Source organism: Cebus imitator, unplaced genomic scaffold (genome assembly GCF_001604975.1).
Source record: "Cebus imitator isolate Cc_AM_T3 unplaced genomic scaffold, Cebus_imitator-1.0 Scaffold385, whole genome shotgun sequence".
NCBI lineage: Eukaryota > Metazoa > Chordata > Mammalia > Primates > Cebidae > Cebus > Cebus imitator.
Window position 1 is genome coordinate 3,061,012 of NW_016107700.1, and position 14,084 is coordinate 3,075,095.

A 14,084-nucleotide genomic window follows, 5' to 3' on the forward strand; every position below is an offset into this window, starting at 1 on the left:
AAGAAGAAAAAGATTAAACAAGAGACAGCAAGTAACTCACTTGACACAGTTCCTGGCACAGGTTAGCTGTCCAATATCAGGTGGCAGCTATGACTAGAAAAATTAGAACCACAGCCTGGCGTAATTGCTCCCGCCTGTAATCCCAGCACTTTGGGAGGCCAAGGTACGCAGGAGTTCAAGACCAGCCTGGCTGACATGGTGAAACCCTGTCTCTACTAAAAGTACAAGATTAGCCTGGCAGGGTGGCACATGCCTATAGTTCAAGCCCCTTGGGTAGCTGAAGCAGGAGAATCGCTGGAATCTGGGAGGCGGAGGTTACAGTGAGCCAGGATCACACCATTGCACTCCAGCTTGGGTGACAGAGGTAAACTCCGTCACACACACGCACACAAAATGAGAACTACATTTTCTAACTAGTAGAAAATGGTGAATACCTAGAGGAGTATGTGACTGATTGTGAAGATCTTCTCACTCATAAGTGGATATTGAACAATGAGAACACATGGACATAGGGAGGGGAACATCACACACCGGGGCCTGTTGTCGGGGTGGGGGAGCTAGGGGAGGGATAGCAGGGGTGGGACGTTTGGGGAGGGATAACATTAGGAGAAATACCTAATGTAGATGACGGGGGGATGGATGCAGCAAACCACCATGGCACGTGTGCACCTATGTAACAATCCTGCATGATCTGCACATGTACCCCAGAACTTAGAGTATAAAAAAAATACTAACTGAGCCCCTGACTCGTGTGGAGCACAGGGCAGTGGATAAGGCAGATACAGTCCCTGCCCTTGGGAGCTGATGCCTTGTGATGGGGACAGATCTCCACAATCAGTGACACACTCATCTAGTCAGTCACCATTCTCTTCTAGTTAGAAAATCTAGTTCTAATTTTCCTTTTTCTCTCTCTAAGTTTAGGAGATCCACTCTGTAGCTCCCACATGTGAGTGAGAATATGCAGTATTTGCCTTTCTGTGCTTGGCCTATTTCACTTACTGTAATGACCTCCAGTTTCACAGACATAACAGCAAATGAGAGGATTTCATTTTTTTATGGCTAAATAACATCCTTTCGTGCATATATATATATACACCACATATTCTCATCCATCCATCCCTCCTTCCTTCCATCCATCCCTCCATCCATCCATGCATCCATCCATCCGTCCATCCATCCATCCATCCATCCATTGATGGACACTTAGGTTGATTCCATATTTTGGGTATTGTGAATGCACTGCAATTAACACGGGAATGCAGCTATCACTTCAGTATATTGATTTCCTTTCTTTTGGATGTCTACCCAGTAGTAGAATTGCTGGATCTTACAGCAGTTCTATTTTAGTATTTCTTCAATGAAAGAACAAATGAATGAATAAGAGCCCTGGACATTTCCTTTGCTGCCCTCTGCATGTCTTGGCCAGAAGATGGTGCTTTCCCCAGACAGAGCCCTCATCTTGGGGAAATGGGATTTGGCCACTGAAACTTGCTTCCAGGATCCATTTTCCCATCTGACAAACTTCGTGGCTCAGAATGTTGAGTGTCTGTTCCCATAGTAAAAGCAGTGCAGGGAGCGGCTGGCTGGTCTGCAGGCAGTGTGTGGATCTGTGTGTGCACCTGTGTGCATGCGTCCTGCAGGTTGGATGGACAGGGAGGCAGGCTCTCCTTGGCTTACCCAGATCGAAGATTCATGGGTTTGAGTATTTTGGCTTCTTAGAGCCTCACATTTCGGGGTTCTGAGGGGAGATAAGCCCCGCATGGTGGATTTGGGGGGCCTTCGGTCAGGGTCAGCCACTCTAATAGCTCCTCCCTAGAGCTGGCTTCACCTCCTGGCAGAATGTGGGTGGCCTCTCTCTGGCTTCATCAGGCCAGGGCAGGAAACTTTCTGCTTGAAGATAGCACAGGGTCATTCTCATTTCTGACATCCCGTTCACTCCAAGAAAGCTCTGTTTGGGGGCTCTGCTCATAGAAACCTCCCGCCCCATGAGTTGGGTAGCTGGTGGCATTTACACAACTGTGGGACATCACTTCTTACCTCCCTGCAGCCTCTCTCCCACCCCTGGCTGCCACTGTATTTTAGAAATGGTTAGCACAGCATTTCTCAACCTCAGCTGTTCTTTGTTGTGGAGATTGTCTTGTGCATCGCAGGATGTTTCACAGCACCCTGGCCCCTACTCACTAAATGTCAACAGACACCTCCCCCAACCCCAGTTGTAACAAACAAAAATGTCTCCAGACATTGCTAAATATCTCCTGGGGAGTAAAACTGTTCCCGGTTGAGAACCACTGGGTCAGAGGAGTAAAGAGACTTCAGGGTGTGGTGTCTGCTCCCTGGGTGGTCCTCAGGCTGTGTCCTGTGAGAGGTCAATAGGAGTCCAAAGAACAGGCTGTGAGCTGTGAGCTGTGTTTCTGTTCAATTGCAGAATGAGAAATGAGTTGGCTCAGGAGCTCAGTCTCTCTTCTTCTTGTCTTGAGGGCCACTGGCCCGTGGTCTCTTCTTTGTTTCTTCCACCAGCCCAGAGGCACCGGGCACCTTCTCAGAGAAGACACAAGCCTCAGCAACAGTACGGGCCCTGGGAATACTTCCTGCTGGAGACCTACGCTGGCAACCCAAGTCAGACAGGCAGCCTGGGAGGGGGCTGCTTTTCTGCTCTGTGCCTGTTGCGAGGCAGCTGGTCTCCATGATGGCCCCAGTGCCTCCTGGCATCTATGCTTCCTTGTACCTGCAACCTGCGTGGTCTCTTCCACATTGAACTAGGGCTGGTCTGCATGAGCAACAGGGTGGTGGCAGGAGTGATGCCTGAAATCTGACATTAGGCCAGAAAGGGCACTACAGCATCTGCTTCCTCCTAGATCGCTTGCTTGGGGGGCAGGGGCATTCCAGACTCCCTCAGGGGAATGTCACATGATGGGGATACCCAGGCGGTCCTGTGGAGAGGCCTGTGAGGCAGGGATCTGAGGCCTCCCACCAATGGCCAGTACTGACCTGACAAGCATGGGAATGAGCCATCCTGGAAGTGAACCCTCCAGCCCCAGTGAAGCCTCTAGATGACTGCAGATCTGGATTTCATCCTGAGGGCAGCCTCATGAGAGACTGTAAGCTAGGACTCTTAGCTAAGTCATTTCTGTGTTCTTGACCCACAAACTGTGAGAGACAATCAATGTTTACTGTTGTTTGAAGCCACTAAGTTTTGGGGCAGGAATGTGATATGGTATATTGAATAATGAATTCAACTGCCATCATCAGAATGTCCAAAGGGCCCTTGAAACTGCTTGCTACCTGAGAAAGACTTCCTTCCTATGTGGAAGTCCTCAAGTCCCTGATGGCTCCTGTGTAACACCATCAAATATCCCCCATCCTACGCCATCATCACAATGTCTGAAGGGCCCTTGGAACTCGGGTTCTGATGAAGAGGATGGAAAGATTAATTAGTAACTGCTGAACCCACATGAGCACCAGGGGACTGAGTACAGTGAACATGCCTTTGGTTCTGAGGTTCACTCCTTGTCATTCCTCTTTTTTTTTTCCTTTTCTTTTCTTTTTGAGACAGAGTCTTGCTCTGTCACCCAGGCTGGAGTGCAGTGTCATGATCTGGGCTCACTGCAACCTCCACCTCCCAGCTTTAAGCGATTCTCCTGTTTCAGCCTCCCGAGTAGCTGGGACTATAGGCGCCTCCCACCATGCCCAGCTAATTTTTATATTTTTAGTAGAGACGGTGTTTCACCATATTGGTCAGGGTGGTCTCGAACTCCTGACCTCAGGTGATCTGCTTGCCTTGGCCTCCCAAAGTGCTGGGATTACAGGCGTGAGCCACCATGCCTAGCCATTGTCACCCCTCTTAAAGACCTGGTGCTGAGGCTAAGGGAGAAATTTCTTTTGCTTTCTCACACCACTTTCCTGCCCTCACCTCCTAGATGTGCAGAGAGCCTGGAAATGTAACCTGGACTGCTGTCTTAGGAGTCAGGCCGGGGCCACATGTGCGCTTACAGAGAAATCTGACGCTAGGCCAGAAAGGGCGTTGCAGCATCTGCTTTTCCCTCTTAGATCGCTTGCTTGGGGGCAGGGGCATGCTAGACTCCCTTAGGGATAAGCCACATGATGGGGATACCCAGCCAGTAGTTTTCTTTGTTCATTGTGTCTTTGCCAGGTTTTGGTATCCGGGTGATGTTGGCTTTATAGAACAAGTTAGGGAGGAGTCCCTCCTTCCTGATTTTTGGGAATAGTTTCAGTAAAATTGATACCAAGTCTTTTTATGTCTGGCAGAATTTGACTGTGAATACATCTGGTTTGGGACTTTTTTCAGTTGGTAAGTTTAAAAAAATAATTATGGGTTGAATTTTGGACCTTGATATTGGTCTGTTCAGGGTTTCAATTTCTTCCTGATTCAATCTTGGGAGATTTTACAGTATTTTCTTACAGTGGTTGATCTTACAGTATTTTCCATGTGCAGATGGGAAGAATGTCCATTATGTGGTTGATGGGTGGAGTATTCTGTAGATGTCTATTAAGTCCAATTGGTCAAGTGTCAAATTTAAGTCCAGAATTTCTTTGTTAGTTTTCTGCCTCAGTGGTCTAACATGATCAATAGGCTGTTGAAATTTCTCACTATTATCGTGTGGCCATTTAAGTCTTTTTGTAGGTCTAGCAGCACTTTCTATGAATCTGAATGCTGCAACATTGGATGTGTATATATTTAGGATAGTTAAGTCTTCTTGTTGAACTGAGCCCTTTATCGATATGCAATGCCCCTGCTTTGTCCTTTTTTTGTTTTAACTATTATTGGCTTAAAGTCTATTTTATCTGATATAAGAACAGCAACCCCTGCTTTTTTTTTTTTTTCCATTTGCATGATAGGTCTTTTTCTGATCCTTTACTTTGAGCCTATAGGTGTCATTATGTGTGAGGTGCGTCTCCTGAGGACAGTAGACAGATGGGTCTTATTTTTTATCCAACTTTCCACTGTGTACCTTTTAAGTGGGGGCATTTAGACGATTTACATTCAAGGTTAAGATTGATATGTGAAGTTTTGATCCTATTTTGATCCTAATGTGAGGTACAAAGCTGGTTGCTTTGTAGTTCTATTGCGTGGTTGCTTTGTAGGGTCTGTGGGCTATATAGTTAAGTGTATTTTTGTGGTAGCACAAAAACATTTCATTTTGATGTTTAGAACTCCCTTAAGGATCTCTTGTAAGGCTGGTCTAATGGTAATGAATTATCTTAACACTTGCTTGTTTGAAAAGGATTTGATTTCTCCTTCACTTGTGAAGCTAAGTTTGACAGGATCTGAAATTCTTGGCTGGAATTTCTTTTGTTTAAGAATATTGAAAACAGGACCCCAATCTCTCCTGGCTTGTAAGCTTTCTGCTGAGAAGTCTGTTAGACTGATGGGGTTCCCTTTGTATGTGATCTGACCTTTTTCTTTAGCTGCCTTTAAGATTTTTTATTTAGGCTTGACCTTGGACAGTCTGGTGACTATACGCCTTGGTGATTTTTGTTTTGTATAATATCTCACGTAAGTTCTTTGGATTTCTTGTATCTGGATATCCACCTCTCTAGCAGGAGTAGGGAAATTTTCTTTAGTTATTCCCTCAAATAATTATTTTCAGATTGTTTACTTTTTCTCCTTATTTCTCAGGAATGCCAGTAATTCATAGATTTGGTGGCTTTACATAATCTTATATTTCTCAAATACTTTTGAAATTCTTTTTGCCTTATTTTTGTCTGGCTTGGTTAGTTCAAAAGACTGGTCTTCAAGCTCTGAAATTCTTTTTTCTGCTTGGTCTATTTTATTGATAAAACTTTTAATTGTATTTTCAAATTCTTTATACGAGTTTTTCAATTCTAGAACCTCTGATTTCTTTTTAAAGTGTTTATATCTTCCTTCATTCCCTGGATTGTTCTAGAAGTTTATTTGTATTGATTTTCAACCTTGTCTTAGATCTCATTGAGCTTTTCTGCCATCCATGCTTTGAATTCTTTATCTGTCATTTCTGAGTTTCCATTTTGTTTAGGAACCATTGCTGGAGAGCTATTGTGATGGTGGTGTCACTACAATCAGATTTTTTATGGTGCCAGAATTCTACTACTGGCTCCTTCTTAGCTGGAGGCATTGGCACTTTTAATTTTTGTAATTGTTTTCATGTGGATAGAATTTTTTTTCTTTCTTTCCCTACATTCATTTTGATTTTCCCCTTTCCAACTCCCTAGGGGAGGTGACTGTAGAGAATGTTGAGTAGGGTCTTTTGGCTTTGCTTTTATAACCATAAGCACTTTTGTTAACAGGCTTTATATTGGGCTGTGTGGTTCAACTTACAAGTCAGTACATGGAGCTTATGGGTGAGAGCTGGTTGTAGCCGGTGCCACTAGGTATATACGTGATACTTGTTTACTGGAAGCTCTCTGTTGCCTCAGGCAATGGGCTGATACATGGAGGGCACAATGGCCTGAGCTCCTGCTCAGGCCTGGAGGTTGGGGTCAAGATGGGCAGAGCCAGACCAGGCAGGTCCATCTACAGTTTCCCCAGTGGCAAGCATAAGCACAAGTGCCAAGGGAGAATCCAGTGAGTGCCAACCAAGCATCCAGAGGTATGCCTAGGCGTGCATCTGGGAAACTTCCTCAGCCCCAATTCTCTGTATGGGAAGGAGAGCAGCATATACTTCTAATCCAGGAGAGTGGGTGCCCAGATGCCTTGGCATGGAGGGGAGAGGGCCCTGCTCTACCACAGTCTCTGCATAGGAAGGGTGGGGCAGCTCAGGCTGCTGGTCCTTGTGATTGAGTGGTCTGGATGCCTGGGGTTCTGCCTAGGTGTGGAGTGGAGGGGACCTTGTGCAGGAAGAGTGGGGCAGCTCAGGTTGCCAATCCAGATGAACAAGTGCCCCCAGTGCCTGCAGATCTGACTGGGTTTGAAGCATAAAGGGTCAAGTTGCACCACAGTCTCTGCATAGGAAGGGCGGGGCAACTCAGGCTGCGGATGCAGGTGAATGAGTGCTCTGAATGCCTGGAGATCTGCCTGCTTGTGAAGCAGAGAGGGCCTCCTGCACCAGGATCTCTGCACAGGAAGGACAGGGTGACTCAGGCTGCTAGTCTGTGGGAGCAGATGCTCTAAATGACTAGAGATCTGCCTGGGTGTGGAGAAGAGAGGGTCCTAGTGCACTACAATCTATTCCCAAAAGGGTGGGACAGGTCAGGCTGCTGATACAGGCAGGCGGGTTCTCTTAATGCCTGGAGCTATTCCAGGAGGTAGAGCAGAGGGGCCCCACTACACCATGATTTCAGGGAGCAGGCTGGGACACCCAGAAGTGTCATATGCAGACTGATTCCAGGTTGCCAATCTGGCCTTGGCTGCAATTCTCATTGCCCAGAAGAAACCATACTGAAGCAGCTCTCCTTCCTCCCCAGGTCTGCAATAGGGAAGAGCACAATTCCAGTGCTTACTCTTGAGGTGCTTTCCACAATTATGGTCACGGAGGCCTGTACCCTGCTCCAGGGCAAGTGCTCCAATCTCTGGCCTGAGACTCAAATGCCTGTGCAGCCACGCTGCCAGGCTGCCAAAGAGTAATTGACTTTGTATACACTCAGATTAAAAATGGGAAGTTCCAGGTCTGGGCAAATGCCTGCAGCTTTTCCTGGTGTCTTTCTCTCTCAGCATCTCCAGGCCTCTCCCTGAGTTAGCTCCAGGGCTTGGGAGAAACAAAGTGCTTTCCCTTGGCTTGGATTGCGGTGTTCTCCCATAGAAAAGTGAATCTCAAAAGGAGGCTCTCTGCCCCACCCATGCCCTGGGGCTTTTCTCACTTTTATCATTGAGACACCATCACAGCGGCTGCTTCCCCGGGATCTAGGGCGTCCTTCATTATTCCAGTGGATGCCCAGTTTTCTTCTTGAATTAAAGTTCACAGAGTTGATCTTTAGGTACTATTTTGCTATTTCCAACTTTTGAAGCACACTAACTCTAGTCCACCATCTTGAAAAGGCAAAACAAAACAACTGTCCTTCATTTTTGAAGGATAGTTTTTCCAGCTTTAGTATTCTTGATTGATAGCTTTTTCTTTCAGCACTCTGAGTACATCGTTCCATTGCTTTATGGCAAAAGGGTTTTTGCTGAGAAACCTGCTAATAATCTTATAGGAGCCCCTTTGTCTATGATGAAGCAATTTTACTGCTTTCAGGAGTTTCTCTTTGTCTTTGTCTTTTGACATTTTGATTACAATGTGTCACAGTTTGGGCCTGTTTGATTTTATCCCAGTTGGAATCCGTTGAATTTGGACTTGTATTTTCATTTCTTTCCTCAGATTTGGGAAGTTTTTGGCCATTATTTCCTCAAATAGGGTCTCTGGTCCTTTCTCTCCTACTTCTAGGATTTCCATAGTGTATAAATGGGTCGGCTTGTTGATGTCCCACAAGACCTTGGGTTCTTTTCAGTTTTCTTAATTATTTTTTCTTTGTGCTCCTCTGACTTGGTTCAAATGAACTATCTTCAAATTTGCTAGTTCTTTCTTCTGCCTGATTAAGTCTGCTTTGAATGACTGTAGTGAATTTTTCAATTCAGTTATTGTATTTTTTTAGCTCTAGAATTTCTCTTTGTTTCTTTCCTTTAGTATCTTTCTGTTGACATTCTCATTTCACTCATTTTCCTGATTTCACTTAGTTGTCTTTCTGTGTTCTCTTTTAATTCATTGATCATGTTTTACACAATTGTTTTGAATTCTTTGTCGGGAAGTTCAGCAATTTGCATTTCTTTAGGGTTGGTTACTGGAGTTTTATTTTGTTCATTTGATTGGGCTATGTTTACCTGTTTATTTGTATGCCTTGTGATATTTTGTTGAGATTTTGACATTTGAAAAAACAATCACCTCTCCCAGTCTTTATGGATTGGCTTCGGGCAGGGGGAGACTTTTACCAATCAGCCTGGCAAAAGGTTCTGGGACCTCTCAAATCTCTTCTGGGGATGTGTCTTTCGCCTTGTGCATGCCCTTTTAACCATCTCAATTTCCTAAGCAGCCAGTCTATTTCTTCTCAAGAGACACAATCTCTTGCTCCTCCTGCTGTCTTCCTGTGGAACTGCATAATCTCCGCAGCTCTAAGATTTCTTGGAGCTCGCCTGTTTTCAGTGGCTTCTGTACTGCCATTCCTGTCTGAGCTCTGAGTCAGGCAAGACAGAAACCAGTCTCTCAGTCAGCCCCCAGACAAGCTAGAACATTGGATGCACAAGTCAATGTTTGGTTTTCAACCCAAGGGAGTAGTTGTGGTATGGAAGGTTTCCTCTTGGTTGTGCCACACGGCACTGGGCTCAGGAATCTCTTACTAAATCCTTTTCTTTAGTCAAAATTCAACCAAATATATGCTGCTTCAGCATCTGGATTGTAACCTAAAAAGAAGGAGGTTCCAATGATATCAAGGAAGTAGAAGGAAATAGCAATTCTTTTCCAACTCCAGGTCCTTCTCTGTTTCGGTCTCTGCACCAGGCACTTTACTCACATAGTCTTTTTTACATCTTGTAAAGCAGGTGGTGTTATCCCCTTTGCAGATAAGGTGCCTGAGGGCTGGGGAGGGTATGTGACTTGCTATGATCTGAACAGCTAAGTTGGTGAAATACCTGAGACTGGGTAATTTATAAAGAAAAGAGGTTTAATTGGCTCATGGTTCTGTAGGCTCTACAGGAAGCATATTGGCTTCTGCTTTGGGGAGCCCTCAGGAAGCTTACAATCATGGCAGAAGGCGAAGGGGGAGCATGTGCCCTACATAGCAGGGGCAGGAGCGAGTGAGAGAGAGGGGGGAGAGGGAGAGAGAGAGAGAGAGAGACGACAGACAGACAGACAGACAGTGAGGGGGGAGGTGCCACACACTTTTAAACAACCAGATTTCATGAGAAACTCACTTACTATCATGAGAACAGCACCAAGGTGGTGGTGCTACAGCATTCATGGGAAACCCACCACCATGATGCAGCCACCTTCCATCAGCTCCCACCTCCAACACTGGGGATTACAATTTGACACAAGTGTTGGGCAGGGACACAGATCCAAATCGTATCAGTCTTTTTTTCCATGATTCTGGGCAAAAGGACTCCATCTTGGTCATATGCACCCCTCACCCACCCCCAGTGTGCCCAGCAGAGTTCAGTAAGTGTTTATTGCATGACTGAGGCTGGAGATGCAACTAAGGAGACATAGAGGAAACCAGCTGTGCCCCATGACCTGCCCCAGCTTCCTGGCCTGGATGTCTGTTGGCTTTTGCTTTCCCTTGGTTTATGCTCCCGGAGCCTGGGGGTTTCCGAGCTTGGGCAAAAGTCATTGAGGAAAGGGAAAAGAATCTGCTTACCAGGTCACACGGTACATTTAAACGCATTAGGCAAAAACTCTTCCTTTCTCAAGACACTTACTTCCATATATGGGAAAATTATTGTAAGGTACTGATTTTGTTACCATGAGTCTCTTTACTGCCATCTTCTGGAAGTTTATGACAATATCAACATTTATGATTATGGATAATAGGCAGTGCTTTGCACGCTAGGTGTGGCAATTCAGGGAAATGAGTCTGGAACCTTCCGAAGCCCAGGAGAAGGGGTTTATAGGTTCTTTCTTCTGTTTGGATTTGTTACCCTAGTCCTGCCAGTTGTAAATCTCTGGGCTTCTTCGTGTTCACTACGCCCACCGCCCACCCACACCTGATCTTGCCCCGGAAGGGAGACTTGTTTAAATGCAAAGTATTGCAGGAGTGAAGGCTTAATATCCCATTAACTCCTTTAGTTTGCTGCCTCAGTTTCCTTGCTGGGCTGACAGCTCTGCCTAGCTTTGATCAGCTGACCTAGCTTTAATCAGCCCTGGGACCTTGGTGACTGGATGGTGCAATTCGCTGGGTTATTGCTGGGATAAACTTGACCACTGGACCTCACTGGCGGGGAACCTTCGAATGTCTTCTATTGGACTGTTAGTCATTCTCCTTTGGGGCTTAGCATGACCACGTTCACTCACTCAGTCACTCATTAATTCATGGTTTCAGCAGGTACTAAGTCCCCACACCAGTACTGTGCTAGGCACTGGGGGATCAATGGTGAGAAAAGCAAACAAGCACACAGGCTGCAGCAGACACCTCTGGCATCCTGCTCATAACGTTCCTCGGCCAGCTCTGATTCCAGTGCCAGCTACAGCGGCCGGTGGCCGGTTCCCTGACAGCTCAGAAAGCTTGCCTCGCTCTTACAACAGCCACTTCATGTACGGGCCAGATGCCTGTTGGTTTTCTGCCTCAGGGCCTTCTCCAGCGTTGTGGGAACCCTCTTGGCCCATGTAAGCCTAGCGGTGTGAAGGCACGAGTTAAAATGTACCGAGGATTTGTTTTAATCAGTATGGCCAGACACGCAGGCAGGCAAATGATTGTCGTAAAGGTTTATATTATGCTAAGTACTCTAGAAGTTTATGCTAAGTGCTCTAGAAACCAAAGGCACTGCACACTGCTGCCTAGGCCACTCGGGAAGCACCAGGGTTGGCTAGGAGGCTGAAGAGGGAGAGGGGAGGGCAAGGCTCAGGGCCTTTGTTGAGGATTTCTTGGGAAGGTGTGGGCAAGGCAGGGTAGGTAGGCTGAGTGAGCTTAGGATGGGTAGTGTGAATAATTGTGGAGGGCTCTGGGCTTTCAAGGTCATTCCTAGTTATTTAGTTCCTGGCCCTGTAGTGATTTAGGGCAGGGGGAATATTGACTTGGCACTAAGATGGTTGGGGGGGATGGGCTCTGCAATGATTGCTTTGTATATCAAAGGTGCAGTCACAGGGGAGTCCTTTGCTATCTCTAGGAATTAGCTAGCTGTGGGATGGGCAGTCTCTAGGATCAAGGCCCCAAATGCCAGAACATCAGTAAGACAGAAAATAAGAAAATATAGTCAGTACAGGGCATGGATCTTGCCCAGGGCAGCCTTCCGCCAATGAGGGCTGGGAGCTGGTGGATGAAAGCTTCAGGCTCTCGGCCTTTCGGGGACTGATTCTGGGGCCTTCATGCTGCTTCTCAGGAGGTTTCAGCTGTTCTGAGCCTCTGTTCCCCTCAGCATTGATGACCACAACACAACTTTTAATGATCTTGTTCCTCCCTATGCCATTATCCCTCAATCCTTCACTCCTGCTGTCTGGGAACCCCCAAAGAAACTACCTGCACCCTAGTCTTATCTCAGGCTGTCCCTTCTGGGAACCCCACCTAAGCCACCTGACCCTGCTGCTTTAGAGCTTTATACTAGGCTCGAGGGAAACTTCCTAGAGAAGATGGCACTTTTCTTGCTGCTGAAGAGACTCATTGTGTCATAGGTGAGGGGGTGGGGAAGGGCGGGGAAGGCAGTCCAGGCAGAGCGAGCCATACATGCAAAGGGGCTGAGGCTGGTGGGAGGAGCATAGCCTGTTCTAGGAAGGCATCAGGGGCTCCCCAGACCCCTGTCCCTACAGATCCAAGTTCCCAGCATGCCTTGCGCCAAGGTCCAGCCATTTACAAAGAAAGACAGAGTCCATCTGAGTGTTGACAGATTCAGGGGCTCAGGTAATGTGTTTATTTTCATTTTTGAGACAGAGTCTTGCTCTATCACCCAGGCTGGAGTGCAGTAGCACTATGTTGGCTCACTGCAACCTCCACCTCCCAGGTTCAAGCCACTCTCGTGCCTCAGCCTCCCAAAAAGCTGGGACTACAGGCATGCACCACCACATCCAGGTAATTTTTGTATTGTCAGTAGAGATGAGGTTTTGCCATGTTGGCCAGGCTGGTCTCGAACTCCTGGCCTCAAGCAATCCACCTGTCATGGATTGCACTGCACCCTGTCTCAGGTAATGTGTTTCAATATGCAGCTATTTGGTCTCCTTCTCCAGGGTAGTGGTGATGACAGGGAACAATGAGATTGACGGTGTGTGCGAATGGCAGCCCTCCTGCCCTTCTCCCTCCCAAGGTTTTATCAAGATTCATCCCTCTCTTGGTCCTGGGGTTGTAGGGCCTGACAGGCACAGAGGAATCTGTCTGGTTTCCAATACCACTCATTCACAAAGGGGAAACTGAATCTTTCTACCTCAAAGATGATTCCAGGCAAGTGTGGGAGCCCAGGCTCGGAGAGGCCCCTCTCCTTCTGGCCCTGGTTCCCCTCCCTCCCCTGTGGCCTGCCCACTGAACTGGGCCTCTGGGTTCAGCTCTGCAGCCTGCAGGCCATGGGGAGGAGGTGGGCAAAGATCTGGATGGTTTTACAACGGGTCGACTGGAAAATTTGGGGATTTCAGATCTCAGCTAAGAGGAAGGTTCTGGAATGCACAGACCCCAGCCCTCTTGTGTTTGAGGCCAGGCAAAAAAATCAGGAGGTCAGTGAAGTCTCTGTTCTTGCATCTCTTCAAGGATGGGGCTTGAGAGAAGGAAGGGTCAGGGCTGAATCTGAAGCCACAGTGAGCCACTGTGTCACGGGCATCTTCCCATTTTCCAGAGCTCTAGATAGGTATAAGCTCCATCCTGCATTCTTCTCCAAAACCTGTTTACCTCTCCATCCTGGAGGACCCATCCCCAGGAGAGTGGAGATAAAGGCCTGGGTGGGTGGGATGGGTTGGGGCGGGCAGAGCTCCTCTCTCTCCATTGAGCTGCCCAAACCTTGGCCTGGGCAGCTCCCTGTGGGTGAGCCCGTCTGGGGTTCCCCTCCTCACTGCCTCGCCCTGATGCCAGGCTCTGGAAAGGAGCTGGGGGACTTTTAATAAGGCTTCCTAGAACCCTCACATGAAAAGGAGGCAGACATGCCCTAGCACTGCCTTGTCTCAGAGGTAAATTTTTTCTTGCTGGCCCCTTTCGTTCCTTTCCTTTTTTGCTATAAAGAATTCCTGGGTTAAAATCCTAGCCTCCTGACTGGGCATGGTGGCTCACTGGCTCATGCCTATAATCCCAGCACTTTGGGAGGCCAAGGTGGGTGGATTACCTAAGGTTAGTAGTTTGAGACTAGCCTGGCCAACATGGTGAAACCCTGTCTCTACTAAAAATGCAAAAATTAGCTGGGCATGATGATGGGCGTCCGTAGTCCCAGCTACTAGGGAGGCTGAAGCAGGGGAATGCTTGAACCTGGGAGGCAGAGGTTGCAATGAGGCCAGATC